We start from the raw sequence: 10145 nt of genomic DNA, 5'->3' as shown, positions 1-10145 counted from the left end.
CTCACCCCGCAAGGTGGAAGGATAATTTTGCTTATACTAACTTAAAACTAATAGCAAATTAGAAAAAACTTAAAAAAACTAATTTGATTAATTCTAAGCAGTCCCACTCTGTATAAAACAGAAGGGAGAACAATAAAAAGTTTTGCCACTTATCTGCCCCTGCTGCTGTAGGTAGCAGCAGTAACAATAGCCTGCTTCACTGGCGTCGCCAGAAGCAGCTACTTCACTCGCCGACAGCGATCGCCTTGGATCCGTAGGTAGGAGCACCACACAATAGCCTTTTCACTACCGAACACAATCCGCGATGAGACACAGCACACACGTCTGGCTCGTTCGAACTATCGGCACGGAATGAATTTGTATCGTTGCTGATGTTCGGGATAGTTTTCAATTTGGCCGAGGAGTGGTACACTGTCTTTGGACGAGGAACGCTTCGAGGAACTGGGATTCGTCCGGGATTCGAAGGACGATTGAAATCTCCAGACGGTTCCGGAAACGGGATGCCGTTCATGACACCGGATCGGGCTGGAAAATGATGGAAACATGGCGTCGCCGAGGCTTTGGTCGACGTCCAGAAAGTGGCTACTCTGATCCCACAAAATGGTGGACCACCGACGGTTCCGGAAAGCATTCCGAACCTGCTGCAAGGATACCGCCCTTGCGTGTTTCTTCCGCTGTTCCCCTGGCCACGACGCGCTTCACTCCAAGGTCTTGATTTCGCCGTAGGTTGGCCACTTGTCGAGCTTTACTGCCGAGTAGAAGAAAAAGGCCCACTTCTTGGGCCTAAGCACACTATTAAACCCCTGTGTCTGCCGTTATGGCCTTTACACTTTTTAACACTTTTCTTTTATAATTGCGCATTTACCTTTTTCTTACAAGTTTCTCTGTTTAGTTTTAGTTTCACTTTTCAGATGCAGTATAGTAGGAACCTTTAGCTTTTAACAAATAATTAACATTAGGATAGGTTTTGATAATTACTAACACTACTAACCGTTTCAGTTTTTACAGATTAACACTAGTTTTAAGTTACTAACAAACTAGCTGTACAGGTGCTGAACCTATTTTAAGAAAATAACACTGAATTATACCATTTCCACAAAAACGAGGTATCACAATCTAACCTCAAAATCTTGGAGTATTCTACACACGCGCGCACTACTAATCGGTCCAGGATCACAAGCGAAAAGGAGAGCGTTTCCACATCAGAACCCTTCTTTATAGGTAAATGCTGTTGCATTAAAAAAAAACATTATGTGTGGACAATATTCGCGGCTAATGCACCCTATTCATCATCTCACATGCGCTCCATCTGTTTGTGGACGAGAAAGGGCCAAGTAAAGATTTGTCCCTTCCGTTCAAACTGGTCTACATATGTGTCAACCGCTGACAGTGACATTTTAGTATGAGATTACGGCACTCAATTGCTGAGAAATGTGAGAAATATATTTCTCACTGATTTCATTATGTTTGCAATAGGGGTGGTTTAGGATTATTTTTAGGGATTTTGTTTATTTTTTATACTTGTGGTGGAGCTACAAGCTTCTAATGGAACCTAACGGTTACAAAATAAACAAAAAATGTAGAAGCAAACCTCTGAAGAATCTATTTTTGTTTTTGTTGGAAATTTTGACAGGTCGGTAAAGTAGAACTGTAAAAATAAATAACTTTTTGTTGGTATCAATTGATATCGATATTTTGGAAAAGATCGATAACAATTTTCCGTGTTTTAACTTTTGATTAATTTAAAATTCTTCATGAAATGGCATCGATCGCTATCGACGGTTGATATGAAAACCTTTAACGAAGAAATGGTTGGTCGGGTACCGAGAGCTCAACTGTTGAGAAATCGGTAATCTGGTAACCAAGCCCGGCAAATAAAATTAAGTGTGTATTCTCGAAGTTGGTATTGCTCGCAATAGCGTAACGTATTGCCTGTCTCGTACAACAAAGTTGTACCGAAAGGCTATCATTTCACTCCGAAAACAAGCTTTTAATAGAAGCATCGGAGACCCATAGTGTTATATACCAATCGACTCAGCTCGACGAGCCCGACGCCGCGGAAGCGACGATACCATGTTGTTCTTTGCGCGGCCACTTGTTCGATAAAAGGATCGAGTTCGACCACAGGGCACCGGTATGACCCATGAAGCCGAGTTCGAACCCTTGGACGACCTCTTATTAGCCATTCCTCGAGTCCATGCGCCACCTTCTGTGTAGCTCCGAGACGATTTGGACGATAGCCGATAAAACGGCGTTCCAGCCAACTTCATCTTTACACTCCGGACTACCCAAGTAACCATGAAGCTATATATACTTGTAAAAAACACAGCCCTAAAAGTTAACTTAATGTGGAAAAGGGCAATTATAAGATCGAATTAATGGTTCATTACTTTGGCATGTTGAAATAAAGCGCCAGTAATGCATCGCTGCATTTGTACTGCTGATTTAGGGTATCGTTGTCTGACAGTTGATAAATAAATGCAACAACACATTGTTAAAACAGATCTAATGCAATTAGCATTTGGAATGCCGATTTGTGATTGATATATGTGCAATATTGTAATGCTTGGTGTTACTTGGGTAGGTTGTCCGGGGTAGTGTCCAGACCACATGTGGCAAGCATGTGGTCACGCATTGTGCGAAAACGCGGGCACACGAACAACACGTGTTCCACCGTTTCCTCTAAACCTGCGCACACCGGACACTCGGGCGAGGCCGAGTGTCCGAACCGGTGTAGGTACTGTCTGAAGCAACCATGGCCTGTAAGGACCTGGGTCAGGTGGAAAGTGATTTCCCCATGGCGCCTCTTGACCCACGTACCTATCTCTGGTATCAACCTATGTGTCCATTTACCCTTAGTGGAACTGTCACACGCACGCTGCCATTTGACCATTGAGGCCAACCTGACAGTCCTACGGATGCCTCTCGTGCCGCGCATTTCGAAGCAAGAAGACATAGCATTTCGGTGAAAACATAGCACCGATAACGATGTCAATAGGCATCACACCGGTGATGACGCAAAGTGCATCGTGCGACACGGTACGGTACGCGCTCGCAACTCTTAGGCACATGTGCCTATACGTGCTTTTTTACTTCGTTCTGTAGCAGTTAATACGCAGGGCCGTGCCCCAAGCTGGCCCTCCATACCTCAGTATGGACAGAGCGATGCTAGCCAGAAGCTTGCGCTTGCCGACATAAACCGCAGAGCTATTGGACGCATCATCCGGGACAATGCCACAATAGCTGTGGAGGCACGCTTGCAGGCGTAATTGACGTAACTACCAAAGGTGAGCTTATCGTCGATCATTACCCCCAAGAATTTGATGGAGCGTTCAGAGGTGACTGCGCAGTTGCCTGCCCTTATCAGTACTGAGATTTTCATTTTCATTGAGAGAGGTCACGAGATATTTACATTTTATTCGCTCCCGCTTTCATAGAAAATATAAACAATGAAAGGAATTCTCTCATATTTTCACGGATTTTTATTTCATGAAAGCGCATTAAACTATTACAAACAAGCTGTTTCTTCTTCGAAAATGTTATATCTAACTCGAAAATCAAAAACAATGCTAGCATTTTATCGACTAGTCATCGTTATTTGCACATATATATTAAAACTATTGAGAAATTTAGAATTCAAAACAAAGCAACATTCCCATCATGACTGCTTGCAATATGACCGGGAGACGGCTACATTTTCATTTGGTTTCTTGAAAATGAAAATGCAACTGTTTTCGCTTTCACATGACAGTCACGAAAACTACCAGTACTGGCCCTTATCACCGCTTGTTGCTCCGACTTTCGGTTGTTAACAACAACCACCTCAATCTTGTGGTGAGCCAGTTCTAACTTCCTGGAACTCATCATCTCCTCCACAGTTGCGATCGAGTGGGCTGCAGTCAACTCCACCTCTTCGATCGATTCGCTGTAGACCTCCAGCATAATATCGTCAGCAAAGCCGACGATTACCACGCCCACCGGGAACTTCAACCTCAAGACACCGTCGTACATGACGTTCCATAACACCGGACCCAGTATGGAACCTTGCGGCACCCCTGAGGTTATGTCAACGCACTTCCGACCCGCCTCCGTGTCGAATACCAGTACTCGATTCTGAAAGTAGCTTCCGAGAATCTTGTACAGGTACTCGGGAATTCCAAGACGCAGAAGCGCATCTACAATAGCTGCCCAACTGGCACTATTGAAAGCATTCCTCACGTCGAGAGTCACTACTGCACAATAGCGAACTCCCCTCCTCTTACGCTGGATGGCTATCTCCGCGGATTTGGTAACCGACAAGATAGCGTCTACGGTCGACTTACCCTTTCGGAAGCCAAACTGGTTATTCGATACGCACCCTCAGTGCGTATCAACAACCTGTTGAGGATGATCTTCTCGAGCACCTTCCCCGCCGTATCAAGCAGGTATATTGGTATACAGTCAAATTTCACTCGTTGGGCTAAGTATCTTTAGATGGGCTACGATTTAGTTGGGCGCCCGTTAGTTGGGCTGTAGCCCACATAAAACGAATGTGGACGTCAAATTATGACATCAACGGCAGTTTTTTTTTTCTTTTTCGCAGTTGGCAGCTCTGAATATCTCTATCCGTTTTATCCGTAATTTGAATTCACAGCCTCATTTCTATTAATGTATACGAGAAATGCTTGGATTAAACCGAGATTCCAAACCTTATACCAGAGCTAAAAACCGCACTTGCATAGCGAATTGCAAAAAAGTGCGTTACAAAATGCAGCGCGTTATATTAATCATATTCAAAGCGAAAAATCTTAAAATTAATATTCCATCAGAAAGGAAATTTAGAGAGGATAATTTTAAACCTGTTTAATCATATATCCCCAAAGTTAATTTTCGAATGCGGACCTAATTTCTCACTGAAAGTCGACTCCTCATGGTGTCGCGTTACGCTGGAATGTGTAATGACAGATCTGAACATCCCGGAAGCCTCAGCAATGGCCGCTTTGATGACTAGGTTCGGAGTACCATCCGGTCCTGGAGCCTTACTTACACCACAGATATCTGTGCTTACACTAAGGAACTGTGCAATCGTCGATAATCGACTCGGCCTCGTTCCAGCTGTAGGTACTTTTGGTACCGACATTAACCAAGTCCACATTCAACATGGCCAGTGATTCCAGCAGGATCTGCCCCCGTTGATTCGTGGATCGGCTTCCCCATTCTACGGCCCAAGCGTTGAAGTCCCCAGCTATCACCACCGGCCTACGCCCCATCAAGTTAGCCGTCAAACAATCTAGCATTCGACCGAACTGCTCGATCGATCATCGAGGAGGCGCATAGCAGCTGCAGAAGAAGACCTTGTTGATTTTGGCAATGACGAAGCCCTCGTGTGTCGAAGACACCAACTCTTGGACTGGGTATTTCCCCGTTGTCCATATCGCCGCCGTTTTAGACCCATCGGTGATCCAATTACCGTTCCTGGCGGATACCCGGTAAGGATCTGCTATGATGGCGATATCCGCCCCCATTCAGCAACTGTCTGACACAGCAGTTGCTGGGCTGCATCACAGTGGTTCAGGTTTAGGTGCGTTACCTGCACTGTGATTTTGCAGCACGCTTAAACGCCGGGCACTTCGAACCCTCCGTGGGGTGTTTGCTGTTTGCAGCTCTGCTGGAACAGATCAAACAGTTGGGAGGGTTCGTGCAGCATTGTGCCTTATGTCCCTCCAATCTGTAGCGTCGGCAGAGCTTGTTTCTGTCAGGGCCTTTGCAGTCCCATTGCTTGTGCCCCGGTTCCAGGCACTTGAAGCAAACTTCGGGTTGCTCATATATGCCCACAGAGCATACCGACCACCCCACCTTGACGCTCCCTAACTTGACTACCTTGGAGGCGTCCGCTGCAGATAGCCAAACCAATGTTACCTGTGTCCCTGGCGGACCTTTCCGTAGCCGAACGGCTGCGGTGGGCGCATCCACTTCACACTGTCGCCGCAGTGCCGTGACGAGCTCTTCGACTTCGGTGATCTCGTCCAGGTCTTTAACCCTTATATTCACCTCCGTCTCCTCACCTTGACCGTCTCGCCTAAGACTTCCTCCGCCAACTTCTTGTGGGCGGCGCCCTTTTGCGAGACGCCCCGCTTTAGCTCGAGGATCATCTCGCCCACCCGGGTACGTCCCAAGCAACCAGAAGTTCCGATAAGAAGGGCTATTTTGGCTTAATCAGCTCTCATTTTAAGTAATTTTTCGTATGGTGGGAGCGTAAAAGTGAACTTTAAAGTTCCGTTAAGGATGCTTGGAACTTGATGTGAACCATAGTGAACCAATTAGTTCGGTTAAGAGTAATTTTAAGTAAAATCTGAACTTCTGGTTGCTTGGGGTCTTATTCGACGTACGTAGGCGCCGAGTTCACCGAGCTTGACGTCACTCCTCATCGCCTTCAAGACGTCCGAGTACTTAGCCTCGTCCGTCTTGATGACTAGGGCATCGCCCCTGGAGCGATTGGCGCCTACCCTAGACTTATTGCTACCCTCATTCGCCTGGGCCTTCTTTTCGGCCCTTGACGTCTTCGGTTTCCTCTTGTTCTTGACCAGGGTCCAGGAGGCGTCATCCCCTTTATTTCCCTGGTCTTGGGCGGCTGAGAGTTCTCAGCCTGCCATAACCCCTTACCACCGGCTTTCCTGGGTGGACGGACCTTTCCAGGTCCTTCCTCCCCCGGTTTAGGAGGTACCTGGCCGGGGTTCAGCTTCCCAGCCCTACTACCCTTGTTCGGGGTAGTAACCCTCCGCGTTTTGGAGCGGCCCCCAGGGAGCTCATCCCCTGGAGACTGTCTCCCCCGTTTTTGTGCCTGCTCCGTTGGAGCAGTCACCCCCGACGTGCCCGCGAATACTTGAGCCTCAGTCTGGGTAGACTTTGGCACCACCGTCTTCGCTGGCACGCCCTCGGTTGATTCGACCTTCCCCAAATCCGCGAATTCTTGGGCCTCAGTCTGGGTAGACCTCGACTCCACAGATTTCACGGGTTCGCACATGGTTGATCCGACCGCCTTTTCCAGCTTGGCGTCCAACATCGACTTTCGAAGTTTCAGCAAGCTCCTCTTGAGGTCCTTACTGATATTATGCTTCGATGACGCAAAGTCGATGATGGCGTCCAGCTGTTCCGTTGCCACCGCGAAGGCCGAAAGCCCATCGCGTTTGCGGTTCATCGCCTCCACAAGCCATGGGCCGTCCATAGCCTCTACCGGCGTAGCCGGGGAGAAGGTTAAGTGACCCACGCTGGCGCTGCGCACCGAGCTGCCGACTATTGCCTCTGACCTCCTAGGCGGAGACCTGAACAACCCACCTTCTGCGAAGGGGTTGTCACCTACACTACTATCACTAATTGAAGAAGAATTTTTCCATTTTGATCCCACGAGTTGCTCGGGAAAAGAGGTCCACCACGCCAGAGCCCAGCATGACGCGGTAAGGGACAATTACTGTGGAGGGTGCCCAGGTACCCCACAGGCTCCGTTAAAGGCCTAGCTCATTATTTCACCCCCTGGCCATGCATCCCCTCGGCACGGGTCGCTTAACGCCTTGGGATTAGGGGTTAGGGACGATGGTCCCCTTGGTCGCACCCACTCACTCTAGCTGATGTCAGAAGGACAACAGTGCCCAGGCTGCACTACCAGCTAAGTACAAAACCCTTAGCTGGCGGTCGATTGTCATCGGAAGACCCGTGGAAGCGTGAGATTGGAACTTGTGAGGACCAGAGCTGTGTAGGTCGCTCCTTCCCAGATGTCAACTCACCATTTCGCAGCCCATGTGTGTATGTGTGTGTATATGTGTGCACAAAGGCTAAGAAAAACATTAGACAACTTTTCATATAGTAATTCTCAACCGATTTTCTCGCAACAAATTTCATTCGACAGGGGGCAAAGCCTAGTTGATCACTATTGAATTTTAAAGCGATCGACCGTTGCGTTTGAAAGTTATAAAGAAAATGGTACATCGAACCATGTCAACGCCATATAAGGTTGATGTCTTGCTAAATGCTAAATGCGAGAAAAGCAGTATCACCACTCGGTGAATTAAGTTGGGTTTTTTAATTTCATTTTGCAAATCTCGCCAAAAAACTTTCAACGCGGGATTGCGAGTTCTTTGGTATTGCCTTTGCCTCACGTTTTTAAGACGGATCAGTAGCTGAAGACCGTCGTCAATAATAATGGAGTTGAATTTAATTTCACATTTAGGAATTGTAATGCCTCTACTGGTTTCGACAATTAAATTTGTCAAACATACGAGAGCATTATCAATATTGTGCTTCCAGTTGAAAACCGAAGTGAGCTCTCGCGACGATTGAGTTTTTCCTTATTTCCTGATGTCGCAACTGCATCGCGACTAGTGCGCATCTATGCCACCGCCGTGCGCCATGATGCGCACTAGTCGCGACGTAGTTGCGACAAAAGGAAACGGGAGAAAACTCGATTGTCGCGAGAGCTCACTTCGGTTTTCAACTGGAAGCACAATATCACTTTTGGTATCGAGAGGAATATCAACATTAAAATTCCTATCGATATACGTTTTATATAAATCCCAGTCAGCTCTATATATGATTATTAAAAGTAGAGCTGATCGGATTATAAATGGCTTCCTGTGAGATATCAAACGTCACAGGAAGGTGATCAGAATCAAAGTTATGAGTTACCAATTGGCCACACAGCTGACTTGAATCTGTTAAAACTAAATCAATTGTAGAAGGATTTCGACTGGAAGAAAAACAAGTTGGTCCATTGGGATATTGAATAGTATAATATCCCGCAGAACAATCTTCAAATAAAATTTTACCATTGGAATTGCTTTGAGCATTATTCCATGAACGGTGTTTGACATTGAAGTCACCAATTATGAAAAATTTGGATTTGTTGCGAGTTAGAATTTGAAGATCAGCTCTCAACAAATTCCTTTGCTGCCCATTGCATTGGAAAGGCAAGTAGCTGCCTACAATAAAAGAGAAATGTCCAAAATTTGTTTCAACAGAAACTCCCAAGGTTTCGAAAACTTTGGTTTCAAACGAAGAATATAATGTATATTTGGTAAGTCCATTAATGACAATGGCGACCCCACCACAGGCGCTGTCAAGACGTTTATTTCGGTAAATAAAATAATTCGGATCTCTTTTGATGAAAATACCAGGTTTTAAATATGTTTCCGTCATAATGGCAATGTGCACATTGTGAACTGATAGGAAGTTGAATAATTCATCTTCCTTATCCTTTCAAAGAGCGGACATTCCAATTTAAAACTTTCAAAGAATTATTTGGATCCATTAAAAAGAAGTCCAAAAACAATTCTATGAGTAAATTTGATACTAACCTGAACAGCTTTAGTTTTGGTATTTGCTTTGAACAATGCATCAATAGACTAACGCAAAATGAACTCCCCCAAGAAATTATGACGTTTGAGCGGGTCGCATAATGAACGCAAAATGAACTTTTGTTCGAGAAGACGACCCGCTCAAATGTCAAAATCCGTCGGGTGAGTGAATTCGATGAACCCCTGCATAAGTCTATCATGTGATGCAATTGTTCATTTGGAAATTCAAAGTCGGAAGCAGACATGCTTCCTGAATCGTCAGAACGAACGGGTATGACAATCATTCATCGTCGGTAAATTTTCAGAAATGAAATTGAACTGTTCGTTACCCGGTGAGAGGTAGGAGCAAAATTTGTTCGTTGATTGTGGTGGGTATGAATTGCTCGACCGGCAAATGATTGCGGATTTTGAGCGTTTGAAATATGTTTACCCGGCGAATCTGGGATCCTATCGGAATTTCCCGTCATCAATTTGGCACGGGAATTCAATACTTTTTTGCGTGAAGGCATTGGCGTAACTACCTCCGATGCCTAGGGGGGGCTATAGCCCCTTTATATTTTTTCTCGAAATTGACCCTCTTTTTGAAAATTCTCGAACATTTTAACATCTCATCATCAAGTTATCAGCGGTAATGTGACAAATGCAGTCCAACCACCTAAGGCAATTGCGGATCCATCACACTCATTCATATTATTCTCTTTTCTCAAGCACGTGCACGTGTGCACGTGTGAGCAACAACTCACAGTCTATGTTTAATTGCGCTCGACTAGCGTCAGGCAGTGAATATATTTGCATACTTCATAAATATTCTATCTATCT

General features: G+C 45.6%; 1 long non-coding RNA gene across 3 annotated transcripts; it reads right to left on the bottom strand.

The window, feature by feature from the left end:
* Positions 1–360: 360 nt before the first annotated feature.
* On the bottom strand, positions 361–1194 carry LOC134220704 (uncharacterized). Of its 3 annotated transcripts, none has more exons than XR_009982011.1 (3): positions 992–1194; positions 866–935; positions 361–792 (listed from the first exon to the last, which is right to left on the bottom strand). It is a non-coding gene; the product is annotated as an uncharacterized LOC134220704 (long non-coding RNA). The 3 variants fall into 3 exon arrangements; XR_009982013.1 differs by having other exon boundaries at positions 361–783; XR_009982012.1 differs by having other exon boundaries at positions 361–748.
* Positions 1195–10145: the final 8951 nt, after the last annotated feature.

Source organism: Armigeres subalbatus, chromosome 3, assembly GCF_024139115.2.
Source record: "Armigeres subalbatus isolate Guangzhou_Male chromosome 3, GZ_Asu_2, whole genome shotgun sequence".
NCBI classification, from domain to species: domain Eukaryota; kingdom Metazoa; phylum Arthropoda; class Insecta; order Diptera; family Culicidae; genus Armigeres; species Armigeres subalbatus.
Note: the sequence above shows the minus strand (reverse complement) of the source record. Positions and strands in the feature narration are given on the sequence as shown.